The sequence below is a fragment of the Hyaena hyaena genome, unplaced genomic scaffold (genome assembly GCF_003009895.1).
Source record: "Hyaena hyaena isolate Hyena2069 unplaced genomic scaffold, ASM300989v1 scaffold_8, whole genome shotgun sequence".
In the NCBI taxonomy this organism is placed as follows: domain Eukaryota; kingdom Metazoa; phylum Chordata; class Mammalia; order Carnivora; family Hyaenidae; genus Hyaena; species Hyaena hyaena.
Genome location: NW_024080640.1, coordinates 4,944,406 through 4,967,934, shown reverse-complemented (window position 1 = coordinate 4,967,934; position 23,529 = coordinate 4,944,406). Strand labels below are relative to the sequence as shown.

The 23,529-nt window shown below is 49.5% G+C and overlaps 1 long non-coding RNA gene across 2 annotated transcripts in view; it reads right to left on the bottom strand.

Moving 5' to 3' along the window:
- Nucleotides 1-1,868: 1,868 nt before the first annotated feature.
- Nucleotides 1,869-23,529, bottom strand: part of LOC120238716 — a 232,792-nt gene continuing 211,131 nt past the window's right edge. For both annotated transcript variants that reach the window (XR_005530293.1, XR_005530298.1), the window contains exon 4: nucleotides 1,869-1,926. This is a non-coding gene — a long non-coding RNA (uncharacterized LOC120238716). The remainder of the gene's footprint in view (nucleotides 1,927-23,529) is intronic.

The window sequence follows — 23,529 nt, the reverse complement described above, 5'->3', positions numbered from 1 at the left end:
TCCCTGAGTGGTTGGGGGTCTGTCCCTGGGGATCCCCCATCAGAGAAGCCACAAGCAATGATTTCCCAAGCGCCCTCCAGTCCAAGAGGCAAGTCCTGCTGATGTTTCCAGAACCCTAAACAACCTCTCACTTTGACCTAACAGGCAAAGCCCTGTTTTCCATCTGTGTCCTTTCTTAGGAATCAGGGGACACTTCCTATGGCTTCATAGGATGTGAAGTCAAGTACTTAACCTAGCGAAGGTTAAGGTTAATTATTCTTCATCAAGAACAAACTTTCCCACCTCTCAGAGAGCAAGGAGGGAGGGGAAGAGGCTGGGAGGCCCAGAGACACCCCTTCCGTGGCCCTTCCAGGAATGGGCCACCCCAACAGGCAGTCCAGCGGGAGGCCGAAAGGCATTCCTGGGAAGGAATAACCTGCAGCCACCAGAGTTCCCAAGGGAAGACCTGCCCCAGGCGGACCCTGGCTCCTCCATGGCCTTTCTCCTTGCTCCAAGTTCATGTCAAAGCCCTCCCGGCAGCCCCCCTGCCTCCGGTCAGCTCCCAGGGCAGGTGGCTGAGGGCCCTAGACCCCTCAGCCCCTCCTTTTTTCCTTATTCTGTATGTGGGCTGTTTATCTGGGGTTTGAGGTACTTTTTGTCTGTATATGTTAAGCGTTTGAGATTAAGGAGGGAGCCCAAATTGCGGGAGGGAAGGAACAAGCCTCTTTACCTGTGACTTGCAGGGATGAGGAGAGCCACGGGGCTGGGGGTGGAGAGGGGCTCCCCTCACCGCTGTTGTTAGAAAGTGGGTCTGAATAGTTCCCAGATGTGGGCACGCCACGCCTGGGGAAGCGGTTTCCATGGCTGCTGATACCCTTGGTGCTCCCCCTGCACCTCCGAGAGCTGGGGCCCGCGGTGACCCCCACCCCGCTCCCCCTCCCGCCACCTCACCCCCACAGGTGAGCCTTTACAGAGCGGGAAGCCGAGGTAGGGCCACAGGTGACTAGAGAGGCAGCTCCAGAGAGAGGCTGGGACACCATGAGCCTCTGAGAGTGGGGGGCCCTCGGCTGGAAAACTTATAAAGACCGTTCTTCCCAGTTAGAAAGGAGTCTCTGTAGTAAAAGTTTGAGACTTTCAAGAGAGACCTTTTTTTTAAACTATAAATCTTTGCTCCCCAATAAAATTGTAGGTTTTTTTTTTTTTTTTTTTTTTTTTAGTAGGGGGAGTATTCAACTTTATAAAATATACAGGATTCGTTTGGTTGTAAAAGTATCATACTCATTAGAGTCTCGGTTAAATTCCTTGAGTAGACTGGTGACTTCCTCAGAGCAAAGCTAAATGAAACAAAAGCCCTAATACACGAAAAGAGGCTTCTGTCTGTATTGGCAGAGCCAGTGAGGTGGGGGCGGGGGGGCTCTGTACCCTCAGTTGGGTCCACCCCACCTTCCCTTTTCCTCACCCCCTTTCGCTTTGTCTGGTCTTGGCTCTCTGGGCTTCCCCTGGTGTGGCTGAGTCCTGTGCGGTTCCCATCAGCTTACCTCAACCCGTAGGGACACCCTGTTAAGGACTGGTCATGGAGGCATCAAGTCTCGTCCCCTGAGAATGCAAATGCTCGGGCAAACAGACACGGTCTGTGAAGCTCATCTTCCACCACTTTTTGTTTTTTGTTTTTTTTTAATCTGGAATTAGAACATCTTTTGTTAGTATCTTTGATCTTACGACTCAAGCACATTTTGGAAGGGCTCCCTTCCAAGAGTGGAATTCAAAACAGAGGATACAGCTAAAGAGCGATGCAAAGGACACTTAACAAAGCGAGACCGCTTACCAGACAGGACTGCTGAATGCGATTCAGGCCCATGACCAGGATGGGGTACGTGTCTCGTGTGTTCTCCTTCTTCTCCCTTCCCTGATGTTCTCCCCAGCTGTTGGCTCGTTAAACCTTCCGTTCTTTAAAAAGAAAAGCTAGTTTACCTCAGAGAATCTTGTTTCCATTTGGAAACCAATGACTTTGTGTTTTAGAGTAGATGGCCCTCCCCTCCGTCACTCCTTGCCTGGGTCTGGTGTTCCCAAGGCCTGAGGTCCTTGCTTAGTCGTGTGATGGCTACGTTGACCAAGAACAAGCCCTCAGGCCCTGAGATGGACAGGAGGGACTGGGTACAGCTGGCCTCCTCCCCACCTTAGCTGGTAAGGCCCAGCCTGTCGCTTCTAGCAGGGTCCTGCCGAGTCACCATAGTAACCAGCAACCCCAGGGTACGGCCAACAGAGAATGGCTCCCTGAGGTGCAGGGGACGTGGGGTCTGGCCGCTGGGCACACAACCCAGAGTCAAGTCAAATATTAGAGGCAAGAGGGGAAACGGGAAAGGATGAATGGGTGGTTTGAGGGACAGGCAGAGGCCGCTGAGTCTCAGAGAGAGGCTGTTGAAGGAGGTGGGGCGGGTCATTCCTGCCCCGGGTCTCCCCCTTCCAGCCCCGCCCCACCTCTGTTTCCATAAAGCTCTCACCTTGAACACAGACCCTTTGTTAGAACAAAGCAAAACATATCTTTAGACAACAGTGTTACAATGAGCCTCACAGATAGGTGGACCAACTCTATCAGAGGAAGAGGGTCTTCTGGTTTTGATTTTTAAAAGAGTATCCTAGTAAGATTTAAAAAAAGATTTAAAAAATAAAGTTTTTAAAAAGGAAACCTATGCTATTTAAATTGGAGCCCAGTTGTAACTTGGTAAAGGCAAGCTTCTGTACCTTTGTTATAATTAATTGTATACCTGTGTATGTAAATATAAGGCATTCCTATTTTGCAGTTCAGAACAAAAAAAAAACCTATTTGTAATATAGAATAAAGTTTATTAAAAAATAATAAAAATGCAGTTTGGGATTTGGGTCCTTCTTCATGTGGCTGGCTAGGAGGGGGTGGGGAGGGGGTGGGGAGGGGGCGAGGAGGGGGCAGGGAGAGGGGAGAAGGGAACACTGGCCATAAATAGGCCTCCACAGTGCACAGATGTGGAAGCGTCTCTCTCCAGCTCCATGATGTCTACACTCAACCACCAGAGGTGAATTCTCTCACTTAAGGCTCTGTCTTCGGGTACAAAGCAGAGGTGTCTGGAGATGATGGTGCCCCCAGCGAGGGAGAGAGCAAGCATGCCTCCCGCCGGTGGAGTCAGCACACACCACTTCCGCATGAAGCTGGATCAGCCTCTGAGCCCCTCTCAACACAGCCCTCCAGGCCCGCGCACAACTAACCCGCTAGAGTCGGTCCCGGAGAGAAGGCCAGTTGCCATCCCTGCTTTAAGTCGCAGCAAACTGCGCCCTCCCATAAGTGATTGTATCAGTGTCTCTGTCCCCGAGCATTCTGATAGAGGGTAGACATCTTGACCCCAATTGTGCCCCTGGTGTAGAAGTAGGACAGAGAGAGAAAGAGAATGGGAAGCGTGGCAGTGGGGGCAGGGAGCAGGGAAGAAGTGGCCGTCTGCCCGCCACCCTGTCCATCTACGGTCCAGGCTGGCCTCCAGGTGGCAGTGCAAGGGGGCAAGGGCAGCGCAAGCAGACGGGCCAGTGTGAGCCCCGGCCTGGGCCCGGGGACTCTGGCCGCCCTTGGGCAGATGCTTCTGCCCCTCTGAGCCTCACTCGGGTCAGCAGACGGGGGAGGTTGAGCTCCACGTCTCCAATGTTCTTATTATTCCCACTGAAAACCAGAGAACAGGAAGGAAGTGGGATGAGGAAGGGAAAGAAACATGTAAGGACGGAGAGCACGTGAGGAAGAGGAAGAGAGGTGGGAGAGAGGGTGGGAGAAGACAGACAGACCCCAGGCACCCAACAGCAAGTCCTGCCCTCCCCATCGCCCTGCTGCCCCGGCCCCACCCCCCACCCCCAGCCCCTGGGCTCCTCCAGCCTTCAAAGCAGAGCCCCCCGAGTGTGAGTGCGGGAGTTCACCAACACGGGACCTCTGACTTGGTGCAAAGTCCGCAAGTCCTGGCTTGCCTCACAGACTCTCCCACCTTCCAGAAGAGACCCCACTGCTGAGGTAAGAGGGAGCTGCTAAGGGGCCAGCACGGCTCCACAGTGAGACCCAGACACGATCACCTCTGGAAGACACATCCTATAGCCAGTGACCAATGCCAGGCACCTTCAACCTTGGGACAATGAGGCAACAGGTGACAGCTAGGAGGGAAAGCCAGAATTAGCGACCCTAAGACCAGCACAGACTGCCTGGACTGAGATCAGAGTGGTGATTTTTGTTTTTTTCAAGAGTTCCAACTGACACGGAAAGTAGATTTCTCCCTTGTCCTAAACCGTGAAGCAGGCTGCGGTAGGGACGATGGGCTCAGTGTGAAAGTTCAAGTCAGATTCCACACCCGATCAAGTTCCTGCCATGTCCGCAGATGCCTTTACCTGTGTGATCTCATACTCTACCACAAGCAACCACCATTGACCTTGAGCAGACCACTTCTCTGTGATTTGGCTTCCTTATCCATGACCTGAAGACACTTCTAACTGCTCTATGATCCCCAGGAGACTGTGGGGGAGGCCGATTTAGATAACCAAAGTGAAAAAGACCCTGAGCACCACGAAGGGTGACACATGCATGCGGTATTGTTATCAGTCATAAAAATGATACTGTACAAACAACAGAGGGGATCCAGCCCGGGGCCTCAATAACAAATTGAGAATAGATGCTATATTCCTCGGCTCAGGCTGCTGTAACAGAAAACTGGGAGGGGGAGGGGGCTTAAACCACCGGCATTTATTTTCTCACAGTTCCAAAGGCTGGAAGTCCAAGATTAGCATGCCAGGACTGGCTTTTAGTGAGATCTCTCTTCCAGGCTTGCAGAGAACTACCCTCTGTGTCTTCACATAGCCTTTCCTGGTGGGTGCATGGAGAGACCCCCGCGGTCTCTTCTCATAAGGACACCAGTCCTATCAGGTTAGAACCCCCCTCTGGGGCCTCCCTTAACCTTAATTACCTCCTTAGAGGCCCTACCCAAAAATTCAGTCACAATGGGGGTGAGGCCTGAATCTGGGTAGGCCGGGGGGGCACAATTCATTCTGTAACAGTGCCTTATAGATTAATTGCCAAAAAGTATCTAACAGCTTATGGAAAGGGACATGTACTTTGATTGTTAGACTGTAAGACTGTCGAAGGCAGAGACCATATCAGCTGAATGTATGCTACCCAAGCTTAGCAAGTGTCCAGCACAGGGCAAGTGAGTGTTCAGCAACTCATGAATGGGTGGCGGGAGGGACAGGGGTGGCAGGACTGGCAGAAAGCAGTCAGCCCCGAAGTTGGTCACTCGGTCATCTCCCCGCCCAACCACTATGCCTCTATTATTTTCCACATCAGACCACATCCCCTCCATGAATATTTTATCTCTAGGAAACGAATTCCTTCAATTTCAGCCAGTGACTTATCTTTTGTAGGTGAAGAGAGCCAGGCGTTGTGGTCAAGACCTCTCCCGGGGTTGGGAGAGTGGCTACCGGCAGAGCAGAACAGGGGTGGGTCACTTCCACACCAATGTCTTCCTCCAGACCTGTCCTGCTTTCCTTTTAACAAAAGTCCCACCTTGAACCAAGCCTGCAGGGCTGCAGGGAGTATGAGCTAAAGGTGAGGCAGGTGCATGAGGTTGGGCCGTGCGTAGGGATAGTGGGTAGATCGTGTCACTGTTCAACAATGTCTGTCTTCCCTCCTGGAGTGGGCATGATGGCTTCCCATCCCCAGAACGGCAGGCTGCCCAAGTGAAAGTTTTTCAGCCTCAGGTAGAGGTCACAGCACTCACACCCCACACTGCCCTAAGAAGCTGTTATTTGCCATGTATGGATGAATCCAACCAAGTTCATTGTAAAACATGACCTATAACTTTCTATATACAGTGAAACCTTGGATTCTGAGTAACTTGTGCAAGGGTTCTGCAAGAGGAGCAAACATTTCTAATCAGTTTTGTCTTGCAATACGAGGAGTAAGTGATGCCGAACATCACATGATCACAACTGAGCCAATGGTTCTGGAAATTCGCTTTGATATACAAGTGCTTTGGCTTACAAGCAGGTTTCCAGAATGAATTATGCTCACAAACCAAGGTTTTACTGTACTTGGATTTTCATCAGTGGTTTTCATCACTTCCAGGAAAGCAGAGAGCTTGTCCTTACTAGGAGGCACAGACCATGTTCTCAACACAAGTCCCACCCAAGATGGCAAGCCACACTTAGGAGGCCACAAAGAACACTGTCTCATGGTGCCTAGGAAGGCCCATCCACACACAGATGCTGGCTTTTCTCAGCAGCACCTGCTGCTGCCCAATACGAAGGCCCGATGGCCCCTCTAAAATGCAGGCAGGGGAGCAACACACGCCCCCCAACCGAAGAGGGCCCTTCCTGCCCTTGTTCCACAGTGGAGCACAGAGCTGGAGCACTGCTTGCTTCCCCATCTTCCAAGTCCCCAGCCATTTCCTGATCAAGCCTGTGTGTTATGGGGGGGGGGGGGGGGGGAGGAGTGGGAAGCTGGCAAGGCACCAGGGATGCACTCTTCACCCCATTCACCTAGAGCACATCCTGTTTCCTGCACTGAAAGGACCAGACCCCCACTCCCTTGAGTGCCAGCCTGCACTGCCCCCAACTCCACAATGATTCTCATTTTTGGAAACTTTCATTTCTTTGAAACTCTGTAGTTTGCCTCTGCGGGTCACACAGGCTAATATGCCACTGACTCAGAACTGGGAGAGCACACCATCCACACTGCTGTGACTTCAATCCCCTTCCTAACCCCCCACCCCCCACCCATTTGCAGCCTGCACACGGTCTGTGCACAGAGTAATAGTGAGACCCTGCCTACCCTCGTCCAGAAGTGTTACTCTGGGTGAGTTCCTAACCGGCTCCAAATCTTGGTGTTCTCACCTATAAGGATGAGAAAAAAATAACACCTTCCTCACAGAAGATCAAGTGAGGCAAGGATTACAAAGCACTTACAGCAAGCCCTGACACTTTGCAAGATTTTAGTGGATGGTAGTTTTTTTGGTACTGAGTGACAGCCTTCTTGAGGAAGAGCCCACACGGTCTCTCTCTGGCCCCAGCTTGTGGGACAGCATCTGGTAGTCACTCTGAAAATGTTTGTGAATGAGATGAATAGAGAGAGTCAAGTCAGCGCAAGGATCTTGCAAACGGCCAAATCCTGAAATGCAAGTCGAGATAAAAGTTTCCCAATAAAGTACAGACATGAATAATTAAAAATGATAAGTGCCCGCGGTTCCCACAAAAGCAGAGCTTGAGACAAGGGCTTGTGAGCAGGTGGCTTATTTGGGGAAGTGGTCCTGAGGAACAGAGGTGGACGTAGGGGATGAGGACAAGCCAGTTCAACGGGGTGTCATCAAGCCCGGCCCCGCTGTGGGCAGCAAGACTATCTCCCTGGCCGCCCTCAGAACAGACTGTGTCCACTGGCTCCCATCCCCCGCTGCTCAGAGGCCGCTGGGGGGCTGCTTATTCCTGCAGACCCCAAGGTCTGCACCTGGAAGAATGGGTGCATGTGTTCCCCTCCCAGTGACCCCAGGGATGAGAGCAGAGGAGCGCTCAAGAAGAACGCCGGGTGGATGCAGTGTCTGTCCCTAAAGCAGGTGCTGTCAGGCTACTGTGCAAAGTCACCTCGTTGCTGTGACAACAGCTGGGGTTGAAAGGTGGGTCAAGAGGGTACAAGGTGGAACACGAGGAAGTCGACAGCACCATACAGAGCCCTTTAAAGCCCTTAATAATTCCATAAAAGCAAGATTAAAGTCATTTCAAAAAGTATTTTCTCGGTAAGAGCCCTCGCTTTTCTTCTACCTCTTCACTTTTCTACTAGTTCCATCACCAGCTACAGGTGCTGCCTTTGTACCTCCTTTCCATTATTCACCACAAAACCAAGTTTTATTCCACCTTGAAAGTTGTCACACGTGTGAGATACGCAAAGAGCCTCCAAGCAACAGGAGACCCTGATGGCGGTGGAGGGCTGGACTCGCCCACTAGCTCCGTGACTCATCAGACTTGCAGGTGACTTTTCAGAGGGACTGTTGCTAATTTAACCTTTCTGGCACCTTCCGCCTTTCTCTGCGCACTGCACAATTAGCACCTTATCCCGGATGCTTGTAGCTCTAATTGCCTCAAATGCGCCACTCAGCACCGTATTTTAACAGATCAATGCTGATATGTACCCAATCATTTTATTCCCTAAAAATTTCACCTTCATTTCTACTTCCTCATCTCAATGAGTGGGCCAGGTTTTGCATTTCTTTTATTCTGAGCTGAACACTGGATACATGGGAATAAGATAAATGCCCACTGTTTTCTCTAAAATATGAGACTTCAAGATCATGTAATGCAACCAAACTGATCCTGAAGAGGAGGTTTCAAAAAGACCAAAGTCTTCTGTATCCTATCAATTTAAAAAAATCACTTGTTGGGATGAGCACTGGGTGTTGTATGGAAGCCAATTTGACAATAAATTATATTTTAAAATAAGTTAATTAAGAGTAAGAAATTTTTAAAAATTGACTTTAAGAAAGGTAGGGCTAAGGGGCACTTGGGTGGCTCAGTCAGTTAAGCATCCGACTTCGGCTCAGTTCATGGTCTTGTAGTTTGTGGGTTCAAGCCCCACCTCAGGCTCTCTGCTGTCAGCATGGAGCCTACCTCAGATCCTCTATCCCCTCTCTCTGCCCCTCCTCCACTTGTGTGTGCATGCTCTCTCTCTCTCGCTCTCTCTCTCAAAAATAAAACATTTTTAAAAAGAAAGAAAGGTAGTGCTGATAAGATGCTTGGAGTAGAGAAGAGAATACAAGAGTCAGTTGGGGCTGTAACCCTGATTCAATGCCTGGTGACAGAGGGTCATCCCTTTCCAGGCCACAAAGACTTCCTCAGAGAGACGATTTCATAAAATGAAATTATTTTTTAAAAAGTGAAATTATTCAGGCAATTCTCTGGACCCAGCCTTATGTAGTAGTTGCCACTACTATGCCCATTTTATAGATGAGTACACTGAGGCTCATAGCATTAGCCACTTCAGTCCCCGAAACAGCGAGTAACAAGAGGTCACAGAGTTGACGTGTGAGCCTAGGTTTCTCTGCCTCTAAAGCCTATGCTCTTAGTGACTGTGCTGTGTTCTAACAAACATTAAACAAAGTCTCTCTCCCATCGATGGCTTGACTGATTCTCCCCACAGCACTGGAAGTACAAAGGACGTTGCGAGAAAATGAGCAAAGATGGGGCCTGGACGGCAACTGTGAAATAAAGCAGGGCGGGGAGAATAGAATTTGAATGGGACTTTAACTCAGACTTAGGGACTGCCATTCACGGGGATGAGACACTGTCAGGCCTCCTGGCGGGATGCACAATAATTACAGAGGAATCGGGCTCAACTTTCCAATACCATACTCAGTGGGGTGTGTGTGTGTGTGTGTGTGTGTGTGTGTGTGTGTGTGTGAAACTTTCGACAAGTTGATTTACATCTGTCTCTATGCCTTATTCCCTTCATCTGTGAAATGGAAATAATTTGTGAGAGAGTTGTGAGAATTAAGTGTGATTATGTACACAATGTCTGACACATAGTAACCCCACCTCAAGAAAAGTAGCTATTTTTTAACACGCATCACTGACTTGCCATTGAAACCTGCTTGCGCCCCCCACCCCCCACTGCCTTTGTTTCCACCCTGAGTCACACCCTGAGTGTGACAGAGGCTGCAGCTAAAGCCAGGGGAGGCTACGCACATGACAGCCACCCCCTCCTCCCACGCACATCTTCTCAGCTGAAGGAAGGTCACTGCCACCTCCCTCAGCAAATGGTCTGCTCTTGGTCTGTGAGCTCGCCTGCAGCCCTGCTCTGTGTTTGCTGCCTGAGGAGAGGCCGGTGGTCTCCATCTTGTAAAAGGGCCAACTGCACACACGGCCCAGACAAGGGAGAAGCAGGGCACCCTCATGCCGCTCCACCCCATCTGATGAGAGATCCAGAGTCCTTGCTCTGTGGTCCCAAAGCCCTTTGCAGACTATCATTGCCGCCCCACCCAGCCCCCAACCCCTTCCATCTGGTGTTGGGTCCTTAGAACACACTTTGATGGAATCTCTAACACTGAGCCCAGCTGCCAGCACCCAGTGAGGCCAGCCCCTCATAGTCCTCAGAGAGCCTAAAGGGCCTGCATGAAGCCTCCGCCAAGGGAACCTCCTATCGCTGACACCCTGATTGCGGCCCGGAGTAAGAGCTCAGGCCAGGCTGGCCGAAAGCGCAGGCCCCAGTGAGTTATGAGGCTGTAATTCCACCAAGGGCTTCTGGAGAGATCGTAAACTCACGTCCCACGTCTCCCCTTCCCCTGGCCCCTTTTTTCCCCCAGAGTGATTTATGACCCTGTAATTATGAGGCGGGACTGCTTCGTATTTCATATAACCCAAATATTTTCCTAAGGCTACAAGGGTCCTTCCTTCTCTTGGCTTCGAACTTCCTACCGCAGGGCTCAGGAGTGGCAACAGCGCCGTCTAGTGGCTGGAGGCCTTGGCGGGCTCCTGGATGGAACCCGTCACACCTAACCCCCCAAATGGGTATGAAGGGCACGTCCAGGGACGTGCAGATGTGGCCCAGAGGCACTTACAAAGTGTTAATTCCCATGGTTCCACGGATTTGGTTGACAAGCATCTATTGAGCCCTGGTTTATGAGGCGCTTGCTAGTGATGCTGTGAGTCACATGGCCAATGTGGCTGTGTCTTAGCCCTTCAGATCCCTTCAAGCACTAAAGACTGGGTGTGAATTTTCTACCCTCGCCACAGCCCTTCCTGGCCCTGTGCACACCCTTGGGCCAATGGAATGGATCATTACCTGACATTATAGTTTATGCCTGTGCCTTTATTGTCCACCTCTCTCGTGAGAGTACAAGCCTCATGAAGGCAAGGACTTTCTCTGGCTGGGTTCTGCTCTATCTTCAGCATCTGGAACCGTGCTGGCCCCAAGCAAGCACTCTAGAAATGTTTGTTGAGTGAATGAATGAAGGAATGAGCAAGTGAATGAATCCGTGAGGTGGCTGGCTGGTTGGTAGCACTGACCCCAATCAGCAATAGTGAAACCGAGGCTTGTCTCACCCCCAGCCTGAGCAGGAAAGGGGGGGTGGTGTGTGGAGCTGGTACCTTCCTGCCATCTTTCCCTTATCGCCGACTCTGTCTGGGGTGTGGAGCCCTGCAGACGGTGGGTTGCACAGCAGAGAAAGAGGGTGACTTTCCTGGAGCTGGGACAGGTTCAGGGCCAGAGTGGGATGCCGGAAGGGTAGTAAGGCATCCCTCCAGCTGTGCTAAACGCCTCGGTGTCCTTCACAGAAAGCCGCAGTGGGTGATGTGCCCTCGCTGGGCCCCCAGGCATCTGCCCCTGGGATGGAGATGACAGCTCACGGCTGCAGCTGTCGTGGCCGCGCTCTCCGGCCCAGACACCTCCTCCCCACCTTTCTGACTTGCGCGTCTGCCTGCTTTTCCCCTTTAAGATCTGCTCATGTTCTCCACGGTGGTGGCTGGTAACTATGGAAACTTCAATTAGGCTGTTTTGCTCAATGTCTCTAAAAATTGCCAAGTGCAGGCAGCAGCAGCCCCTGACGTACCAGGGACCCAACCTGAGCTCTTCCATATGTTCTGTTAGGACACGCCCTTTGAGCATTGAAGAAAATACTCCTCAAGCCACCTGTGATGAAAGACCAGTTTCTCTTTGTAAACATTTCCAATTCATCACAGTCCTATGCTTTTCAAAAATACGATGAGCACAAATTAGAAAAATGAAACGCAAACCAAAAAAGATATACAACATACAAGCCCCAATGTTATAATGTAAATTCAATAGGCCCGAGAGTGCTAGAATAGCTATAGAGTTTCTCGGTGCCTACTCTCCATGTCCATGCTAGATCATCATGGGTGAGTATCGGTTTGTGGACAGACTCAGTAACAGACCACACTTTGAATACCCCCTGGCCTGGAACCCCAAGGAGATGCAGGACGCCACCCAGGGTCTCCCCTAATCCAAGGGCATCTCTGACCAAGCCTGCTGACCCAGTCCTGCTTTGGCCTGCACTCAAGCATGCCTGGGGCTGGAGGGTGGAGGGTGGGGCTTCACTGGGGAATACCGCAGAAACCTCTGCACCTGAACTTGAGCCAATGCAAGAGAGAAGCAGCTGTCATGCCAGGAAGTGCCCAGAATCCTGGGCTTGATCATCCAACCGCGAGAGGCTTTCCATCCGCCCTGAATCTCTGGATTCCAGCATGGGATCTGATGGCCCAAGCCAGGGGTCACTCAGAGGGGCTCTGACTGAGTCTGCACCGCCCTGGGATACCCCAAAGGTCCCCACCACTTTCCCCATGCCTTCTACTGGAACAGTGATTGCCGTTTGCATCCCCTGGGTGACCATCCATCATTTTTCTACCTGACCCCTGAGCCCCTTTCTTCTTTTAAAAAATTAAGGTACATGCTTTGTAGGTAATTACACAAATATTGAGTATAGCTCTACGAATTTTTGCACTTGTATACCAAACAGATGAAGATATAGAACACATCCAGAACGTTCCCTCATGCTTTTTCCTAGTCGATCCTAACTTTCCCCACCCCCTGAATTATTTACTATTCTGATCTTTATCACCATAAACTAGTTTTACATTAACTTCATAAAAATGAGGTCAAACAGTGTATACACTTTTTTTTTTTTTTTTACTTCTTTCACTCAGTACAATGTCTGTGAATTCATCCGTGCTGTGGCCTGGTATCTGGTTCTTTCTTATCGCAGTATTGTATTTCACTGATGCTGGGAATATTCTTGTGTGACTTTGGAGGGGACACACATATTTCATTGCTTTCAGATGAATGTCTACATTGCTGGATCACAGAACAGGCCATGTTTGGGTTTTAAGCAGACACAGCCAAATTGTTTTCCAAAGTAATTGAGCAAATTCATACTTCCATCAGAAGTGTCTGAGAATTCAGGTCACCCCACATCTTCACAAGGCATGGTTCTGCTTTTCTTCTGTTTGCCAAACTGGTGGGTAACAATGGTATCTCTGCGGTTCTAACTGCACTCCTCGGATGAATAATAATGTTGACGACCTTTTCATATGATCATTGGCCATCAGGATATCCTCTTTCGTAAAGTACCTGTTAACTCTTTTGCCCTTAAAAAAATGAGATTCTTGGGGTACTTGGGTGGTGCAGTCAGTTGAGTGTCTGACTTTGGCTCAGGTCATAATCTCACAGTTCATGAGTTCAAACCCCACATCCAGCTCACCGTTTTCAGCACAGAGCCCATTTTAGATCCTCTGCTCCCCCCTCTGCCCCTCCCCTGCTCCTGCTCTCTCTCTTTGAAAAACAAATAAACATTTAAAAATATCAGATTCATTTTTTTAATGTTTATTCATTTTGAGAGACAGAAAGAGAGACTGTTAGCAGGGGAGGGGCAGAGAGAGAACCTCAAACAGGCTTCACACTATCAGTCCAGAGCCCAACTCAGGGCTCAATCCCATGAACCGAGAGATCATGACCGGAGCCGAAACCAAGAATTGGATGCTTAACCAACAGAGCCACCTCAGTGCCCGCAAAAAAATCGATTCTTTGTTGGAGATACTCTGAATATCTTCTTCTAGTCCATGACCTCACGACTTACCTATTCACTTCCTAAATGATTTTTTGATGGGGAAAAAAACAAGATCTTATTTTAATGTAGTCCAATGTATCACTCTGCTCTTTTATGATTAGTATTTCTGTGTGCTGTCTGAGAAAGTTTTGCATACCCCAAGGTCATGAACAATTGTTTGTTGCCCTTTGTTTTCTTCTAGGAACTCTGCTGTTTTATTTTTCACATTTCGATCTATGATCTACCAACTATTAATTTTTGTGTATGGTGCTGAGGCAGAGGACAAAGCTCATTTTTTTCTCTTACAGATATCTAATTGCTCCAGTACCATTTATTGAAAAAAGCCTTCTTTTCCCCACTGAGTTTCCGTGGAGGCTTTGTTGTAAATCTTGTGACTGAATGCGTGTGGGTCTATTTCTGGATTCTCTATTCTGTCCCATTGATCTATTTGTCTCTCCTGCGCCAACACCACACTGTCTTAATTGTTACAGCACTATGGAAACTCTCAGAAGCTCGTCTTCAATCTCTCCATCAGGGCTTCACAATCTCCAGTGTAGAGGTCTCACACATCTTTTGTTGAGTTTATTACTTGCTATTTGATATTTTTAGTGCTACTGTAAATAGCATTTTTTTTATTGTGGTAAGAAACACCTAACGAAATCCACTACCTTAAATATTTCAAGAGTACAGTACAGAAGTGTTAACTGCATGCATATTGTGCAACAGATATGTAGAACTTTCTCATCTTGCACAACTGAACCTCTAAACTCAATGAACAACACCCCGTTTGGCCTCACCCCAGTCCTGCGTAACTACTTTCTACTTTCTGTTTCTATATATTTGACTACTCTGGGTTCCTCACCAGCAGAACTATACAGTATTTGTCTTTCTGTGACTGGCATATTTTACTTAGTATAATGTCCCCAAGTTCATCCGTACTGTGGTGTATAACATGATTTCCTTCTTTTTTTTAATGCAGAATAATATTCAAATGTATGTATATACCACATTTTCTTTATCCATTCATCCATCGATAGACATTTAGGTTATTTCCACCTCCTGCCTATTATGAACACTGCTGCAATGAACTTGGATGTGAAAATATCTCTGCTATCCTGTTTCCAGTTCGGTTGGGTATATACCAAGAAATGGGATTGCTGGATCACATGGTAATTCTATTTTTAATTTTTTGAGGAACCTCCATACTGTTTTCCATAACAGCTGTACCATTTTACATTCCTTATAAGTAGCATTGAAAAAAACCTCATTGCCCAATTATTTGTTGCTAGCATCAAGAAATTCAACTGATATTTTTGTATATTGACCTGTGTACACTGATCCTTGTTAAATCCAGTTACTAATTTCAATCATTTGCAGAGTCTTTTGGATTATTTGTGCATATAATTATTACATCTGTGAATGAAGAATTTTGCTGCTCATTGTCAATATTTACGTCTTTTGTTTCTTTGCCTTGCCTTACTGAGCTAATGAAAACCTTCTGCGCAGTATTGAGCAGGTGATAGTGTACATCATTACCTCTCCCTAATTTTAGGGAATCTCCCACCTCATGAGCCTTGCAGGGAAGCAGAGCCCACCTCCCACCTAGAAGCCGAAATGCCAGATACTTACTCTCTCAGCTTCTTTTGCAGCCAGGGCATAAAGAACAGAAGGCACACTCAGATGGGGTTAGGAGAGAGGCTACTGTAGGGACTGACTGTAGTCATGTGGGCGGGGCTAAGGAGACGGTAGAGGGTCCAGGCAATCAGAGACCCACGACAGCAGGAAGCCAGCCTGGAAGGGGCAAGGTGAGGATGTGGTAGGAGCGGTGCCCGAGGCTGCCACTCAGGCAGAGCTAGATCTGAGATGCACCTACAGCCAGAACCAAGGTGCTCATGTCAGAGGAAGTAACTGGGGGTAGAAATACCCAAACTTCTCTTTTGGCTCCTCCCTCAGTCTCCACCTGGCCTGCCACTGGTCTAACCAAATGGAAACCTGACAGCAAGGGAGTCTGGGTAGAGCAGTCCCTGGGGATTTAACCCTGGGACAAGAAACTGCCAGAAAGAGGTGGAGCATAAATGGCGTGGGAAGGGTGATGACAATGATGGACACAAGCCGGAACACACCGCCCAAGCTGACCCAATCAGATGCTTCTTTCCCAGGCCATGAATCAGAAGCTAGTGATGCTGAGAAACACGTGGTAGCCAGAAGGATACCAGCACAGTCCAGGATCAGGGATTCAGTGTCACTGGGGCACACTGAGACATCTGCCATGACAATTCAGCGAGCTACCTAGTATCTGTTCAACAACTTCCTCTTCTGTCTACACCAGCCAGAATTAACTTAGTGGCGGCTAAGAACCTTACTGAAACACATCCCTAAAAGATCTTAGAAGTGTCACATTCTATCACCTGATCCAGTCAACAAATATTTACTGAGTATGCCTCATCACCCCGCCTCGGCTGGACATGTGCAAAGATACCTCCATCATAACTCACCACGGTAAGCACACGCTGGGGGAGAAGTAGAAGCTGCATTTTAGGAACACTTAAGGCTACAAACTAAACATGGGAATCTTCTTGAACAGAAATTTTACTTAAGATTTTTTGGAGATAGATTATATAATTTTACTAACAAATACATAAAATATTTTTATACTGAAACAATCCTGTATCTTAAGGAGCTGAACACAAAATTCGCTGGGCCTCTCAAAACAAAGCATATGCCTTCAAAGAAATCCCAAGCATAGAGTGGTCCACTCTTTGATACAAAATGTCAAGAAAACCCATACTGGGGTCTCTGATTCCCGGGCCCTTGTTGTGAAACATCAGATTGCTGTGGGGTCTGGGCTCACTTTCAATGTGCTGTTGATATAAAGAAAAGCTAATTCTAATCTAGGCATTAGAATTTAGATATGAGTCCTATGTTTGACATGGAAGAGCATGACTGACTTTTATTAATGTATTTTTTAATGTTTGTTTATTTTTGAGAGAGAGGGAGAGCGCATGCTAGTGGGGGAGGAGCAGAGAGAGGGGGAGGCAGAGGACTAGAGCGGAATCTGTGCTGACAGCAGAGTGGGGCTCAAACCCATGAGCCATGAGATCGTGATCTGAGCCAAAGTCGGACGCTTAACTGATGGAGCCACCCAGGCGCCCCTATTAATGTATTTTAAAAGACTTGGTGAATGTCTCATGCTAAACACCCTGGCCTTTAAATGGTGGGCTTCTACCAGTTTGACAGTCCCCTCTGGTTGCTGCCTATGAGACAGCCCCCACTTGGCCCCTGTATTAGTCAGGGTTCTCCAGAAACAGAAGAGGATGTAGAAAGACTGCTTACAAGGGATTGACTCACATAAGTATAGAGGCTAACAAGTTCCAAGAACAGAGTAGGCAGCTGGAGACCCAGGAGAACCAATGGTGTAAGTTCAAGTCCAAAAGCCAGCAGGCTTGAGACCCAGTGAAGACAGTGTTCCGTCTAAGTCTAAAGGCAGGAAAAGACCAGTGTCTTAGCTCAATCAGTCAGACAAGCAGAGTTCCTTCTTACTCAGCCTTTACTCAGCAGACCTGTTCTGCTCAGGTCTTCAGCGATTGGATGGGGCCCCCTACATGAGGGAGGGCAGTCTGCTTTACGCGGCCAACTGATTCCAGTGTCAATCTCACTCAGAAAATACCCTCACCCTCACAAACACACCTGGCATAAGGCTTGACCAAATGTCTGGGCACCCTGTGGCCCAGTCAAGTTGACACATACACTTAGCCAAGTCAGCACCATCCAGAGTCCCAGTGGTCCCCTGGAGAGGCAGCAGGACCCACAACTAGTGTAGCCTCCCTTTGATGCACCCACTGAGACCCTTCGTGGGAGTGCTGTTTCTCCCCTGGTCGCATGAGGCCAAAGTTTCCATGAGGACTGTGGGAGCCAAGGTAAGCTCATCCCTCCCTTTCCATCATCAAGGTGCAGCTTAGGGGACCAACCCATCCTGGTCTGCCTGTGGCTTTACCAGTGACAGCACTGAAAGTCCCATGTCTTGGCCTTCGTAGGGGACCAGGATGCTTGCCACCCTAATCCAGCCCCCCCTTGGAGTGGTGAGAAGCTTCACACCTTCACACCCCATCCGGGCTAGTCTTCCTCCTTGGTCTAGGGAGGGTGGGTAGGAGCGTTAAAGCTTGCTTTCTTTTTACTCACACGAGGTTAGTCACTCCGTCTAAAGCCCAGCCATATAGAGAACAGAGAAGATGCCTTTAAAGAAGTCCCACGTTTAGACCTAAGCAATTAGTTCTTAATCAAATGAGCACTATCAGTGAGGCCGTGCGATCTCCAGCCCCTGCCCATCCTCCTCCAGGACAGAGCTGGCGCAGGGCTTGCTGGGCTGGAAGTCACATGGCCACTGCTCCCCGGGATCCTCTTGAGGGCTACCGATTCATGGGATCTCTTTTGTGTTTCTGAAAATGCTCTCACACTGCCATCTGCTTTATGGATTCTTTCCAACAAAATGCAGCCCCAAACAGGAGTTGAGTTTTGATATCCTCATCAAAGAGTACTTAGCCTGTGCAAAGGAGCTTCAGAGCCATGCAGCATTAATCAGAAAAGACCTGGGAGTTCCTCCCAACCCCCAAGCTGATAATACCACCAGAAACACACAGACGGGGCTCTGAACAAAGATGGGGAGCAAGAGTGAGAGATGGAGCAAGGTGATGGGGTTTTCTTTCCTTCTTTCTCTCCTCCTTGGGTAATTCGGAGCCATTATATTATTGCTGTTGGTTTTCGTGTTTTTACAAATGAGATGTTGCCTGCTTGCACTCAGAGGTGCTCTCAGCAACGGGAAAAGAGAGCCTCTGAATTAACAGCTAAGGCAGAAATGACCCGGCCACATATAGGTCTGGTAAGCCCACAGGGATGATCTTAGGGGTGCTGGGGGATGACCCAAGAGATCCCATGTCCTGCTGAGATGGGACAGCACCTCCCTCCTGCCCCTGACCTTTGCCACACTTTGGGGGTGACATAATTGACTATTAATTATTATTATTGGTGTCATAGGCAAGACATGTGCATGACACTCAAGTGGAGAAACACAATGGGCCTCCATCCTACTCATGTTCCCCGGCCATCAGCTCCCTTCGCTGCGGGTGGACTCTGCCCCTGTCTATCCCTTCCCTGTCCAGAAACAGCCCACATGCACTTGGTGATGCACTAATGCAGTTCCATGTTTGCAGGAGACACAGGCTTGAACTCCGGAAACAGGGCTGTGAGGCTCCAAAGCCTGTTTGGCCACATGTCAGAGCCCCAGAAGCAGGGGTTTTGACGGAGTGTTTTTTCAAAGGCAAGACAGCGCCATGTGAGAAGAGAGATCTACAAGAGCAGGAAGGAAAGGAGGGGAGCCTGCCCTGTATCGGAGCGTACATCTCCCAGCTCTTCCAAGTCCGGTTCCATGTCATGAGCACTCTGCTGCTTCTCGGGGCTCAGCCCGGACCTGGCTAGTGGTTCCTGGGAGCCATCCTTCCTTGGGCTCAGACCAGCACCTCCTCTACTGCCTCCAGGGCTCTCCCACCACAGGGCCCGAGAGCTCACTGGTTTCCACCATGCTCCTGGAAACCTTGGAACTGCCTGCAAGTTACTTCTTTTTTTTCTTTTTTTTTTTTTTTAAATATAATTATTGTATAGACTAGACTCTCTGCCCACACAATTACACTGAAAGGCTCACTCTGCCTTCTGGAACCGACACGACAGCGTGCACGGGCAGGCTGGAGGTGGAAGGGAGCGACAAAAGGCAGGCAGCTGTCCAATCATGGATTTGTGAAAGCAAGGGGATATTTGGGGGACATGGTCAGCGGGAGAGGCGGCTGCCTGGCCCTTGTCACTGGGAAGGATGGGCTTGTAGGAGGGGGTGCACGAGGTGCACCTGGTGGGGGGCTGCTTCAGGCCGGCCCTGCCTCGCTGCCAGCCCGCAGCCTCCTAGGGAACACCTAGAGGCGGCCACAGAAGACAATCTTGCTCCCACCTCTATTTCCCAATGGCTCCCCAGGGAGCAACGAGAGTTTCAGGAGGAGCCCATGCCTCAGAGTCGGCGACCCCTGGGCCTTCACATTAAATATAAGAGCTTCCCTGTTCTGGGCACAGAGCAAGAGTCCAGACCCTAGGGGTTCCCAGGATAACTTGACCAGACCACAAACGGGGTGAGAGTTAAACAGATGAGTTACCCACGCTTTGATGACGGCGGAAGGAAACGCCACAAGACAGTCCATGATTAATTGCTAAATGGGGCAGTCAAAGTGTCGTTGCCACAGCGGCTCCAGGGAAGGAGTAAAGAGCAAAGGGTTTCCAGAGAAGCTGCACCCCGGAGGGCAGATACGTTGCAAACAGGAGAGAGAAGGTGATTTGGCCACATCAGAGAAAGTCAGTAGCCACGCCCCTGAACTCAGGGAACCTGTTCCCTGCCCACCCACCGATACAGGGGCCCTGACACCTGGAAGAAGTCAAGACCCTGCCCAAGGTCAACAGCCTGAGGCAGGTCAAGTGTAGGACTTCCAGTTCTGTGTTGGCCTCTGTTATGCCTCCTAGTTAGTGCCTTTCTCTCTTCATTTTGCGCGGTATGCCCTGTCGCCTACACTCTGCAGGAGCCTGAGAAACAGTGGCAGGCAGGCTGCCATCCTGGAGGCGGTGGCAGGAGAGAGCGTCAGCAAAGCCCTACTGTGAGCGTCTGTTCCTCTCTGCCTTCTGCAGGCACCTCGGCCCCACGTCTTCTCACTTGCCTGGAGCTAAGTGGCATAAACTGCTTTGGAGGCTCCTTTCTCCCCTCTTCTTGTGTCCCCTCACTTTCAGGAAGGAAAAAAACAGACTAAAGACACAGAAGAAAATTGTCACTAATGTTCCCTCCTCTCCCTCCATTAGAGTGAGTGCTTATAAATATTGAAGAGCCAAGCTCCGCCAACCCCTGTGAGTACCATTGTCTGGTGGCTGTTCCCTCCCTTTCCTCGTCTCCCAGGGCAACCCTCCTGGGAGGTGGGGAGCCGGGAGGGACCACTCTGGGAACGCCAGGGAGGCCTGCGGAGCTGCTCTGGGCCACTGGGCCACTCATGGGGGCCCGAAGGTCTCCTCCTACCAGGACAGTGGCGAGCCTGGAGGAGGAGTAATCCAGAGAGGCTGCAGAGAGGAAGAGGGCAGGGTCAGGGAGCTGGGGTTCTCCAGAGGACATTGGGAAACAGGTTACTAAAATCAAAGGGCTCTGATAGAAACAAAAAAACAAAACTTGCTCAAAGGCACCCACCCCTCTGACCGGCTCCCAGGCGAGATCCTGAGCTGAGCAATAGGACCCAGGAGGTGCTGGCGAGCTCTGGCACGCCCAAAAATAGGGGCACCCATCTGCCTTACTCATAGTGAGGCCGGAGAAGGGGGGGCCCTGCTAGGAAAGAAGGGCTGGGGTGGGTAGGCTCCCGGAAGCTAGACCCAGGCAGCCCCTACATGCCTCTCTCTCCAGCTGACATCGCTTCCCAGTCCTTCATTCTTGCAGTCAGGATTTCCTGCTCCAAAAACGCAGTACCCTTCCCAGGCCCTCTCGTGGGGTGCTCCCAAGCCTGAGCCTGGCTGTGGGCCCTCTGGACGGTAGTACATCCTTTGAGGGCAGGTGTGGGGCTGTCAGAACATGCGCTGTACACTAATAAATCAGGGGGCCCGGCCAACGCTTGTGCCCACATTAGCTTAGCATGGATTACCATATAAATTGGATTTTACTGCCATTTCCAGTTTTCCCTTCCTAATTTACCCTTTCTACTTCCCTCTGCCCTAGTGAACCTCTCTCTGGAATAGCTTCTGTTTCCACGGGGAGCGAAATCCTTTCTGTCTGGACTCCAGGTCCTCTGGGTCTGCCCCACCCAGCCAGAAATGGTCTTTTCCCACCCGTCTGATCCAATATGGTGGCGCCTCTGGACTGTGCCCACAGACTGGCTCTGAGCTAGCCTGGTCTGTCATTCTCGCTGCCTTTGTCTTCTCTAAAGTACAGCTGCAGTCTGTTTTGGCATTGCCACGCTTTCCAGCTTGGATAGTGTTCTTGAAGCAAACCTTACGGGTTCAAGTGCTTTGCCCTCCAGAGGCCCAGGTTTTCTTGACTTAGGAATGACCCGCGGGCAGGATTTTTGTCACCTTTATCACCTAGGCCTCTCCAGCACTAAGCTGTCTCACTGCAGCAACTGGCTACAGACCATCTCTGCTTTGACTTGCAAATTGTGATTGGAGACCGGCCCCAAAAGGAAAATGAGCAAGAAATACAATATAATGAACGCAGGGCTCTGATGATTCCCGTTCAATGCCGTGTCTTCTCGAGGCTGCCGGGGACGTCTGTTTTCTCACCGAAAGATTGAAAACTGCCACTCAGACTAAGGCGCACAGTTCGACTCCTAGAGCAAGCAAGGAGAGGCCTGGCCCATTGCCCACCATCTACCCCTTTGTGATTCCACCAGCTAGAAGATGCTGAACGAGGGGGTTAGGGGAAATTCCCACGGAGGGAACTACAGCCTGGATCAAAAGAATGTCGGATTCCCGAACCAGTAGCTTTTTATTTTGCTCACTATTTGACAGCCAAATCAATCCTTTTTTTTTTTTTTTTTTTGTCAACAGTTTTTGTTCTCACTCTGATCAGCTCACAGCTGTTAGAGAGAGATGCTTTTCTCCTAAGGCCACTTCCACACTCTTAATTTGTGTTTCTTAGGAAAAGGAGGAGAGGACCCTAACTGCTTGTGGTCATTCCGACTTGGCTTTAGGATTTCTGCTGGTCCGGTCCCAGGGAAGCCACTAACAGAAAGATATCTAGAAACAGAACAGTTAACATGCGCCGTGAGAGATTCACCTTAACACAGGTGCCGGCAAAGAAAGGAACAGGGGAGAAGGAATGTTAACTGAATGTTTAGCACATGCAAAGTACTGGAGGAGGCAATTCACACATGTAGCAGGAATATCATTTATTAACATGTCAGTTTACCACCTCTCTCTTGCCCCTCAGCCTCTGGCCATCCAGACTTGCCTCTGCTTATGCCCCCAGCCCTAACCCTCTGCATACTCATAAGCTGAGAAATTCCCAACGAGATTCCTGGGTCTTCTGATGTAATTGGGAGAGCGGGTAGGTAAAATCAAAGAAGCTAGAGGCAAGGAGTAACAGGAGGGTTTGGGCAGAAAGGCTAAGATCATATACATAAGTTTTAAAACAAAACAAAACAAAACTAGAACAGACTAAGAAATCCAGAGTGAGAAAAGTCAAAAGCTACATGGCTTAAGAGAAGGTTTGGGGGGCACCTGGAATCGGTTAAGTGTCTGACTTTGGCTCAGGTCACGATCTTGCAGTTTGTGGGATCGAGCCCCGCACTGGGCTCTGTGCTGACAGCTCAGAGCCTGGAGCCTGCCTAGGATTCTGTGTCTCCCTCTCTCTCTACTCCTCCTCTGTCTCACACTCTGTCTCTCTTCCCCTCTCAAAAATAAATAAACACTAAGAAGTTTAAAAAAGAGAGAGAGAGAGAGAGAAGATTTGGAAGATTATAATGTAGGGAGAGGGACAGAGAGGAGAGAAGGGGCAGATGAAGAAGAGCTCTCCCGAGCTTCTATGGGTTTGGGCTTGTATTCTCTTTAATATTTCTCAAGAGATATCAGTAACATTTGGAATTCTTTTTTTTTTTTAATGTTTTATTTATTTCTGAGAGAGAGACACACAGCATGAGCAGGGGAGGGTCAGAGAGAGAGGGAGATACAGAATCTGAAGCAGGCTCCAGGTTCTGAACTAGCTGCCCAACGCGGGGTTTGAACCCACAAACCGTGAGATCATGACCTGAGCTGAAGCCGGACGCTTAACTGACTGAGCCACCCAGGTTCCCCTGAAATTCTTTTTAAACTGCCATTTGGCTGATGTTTGTCCACACCTCTTTAAATGCAATTCCATACAAAGACTGGGCTATGAGGGTTCGCAAGATTTTTTCAGGTTACA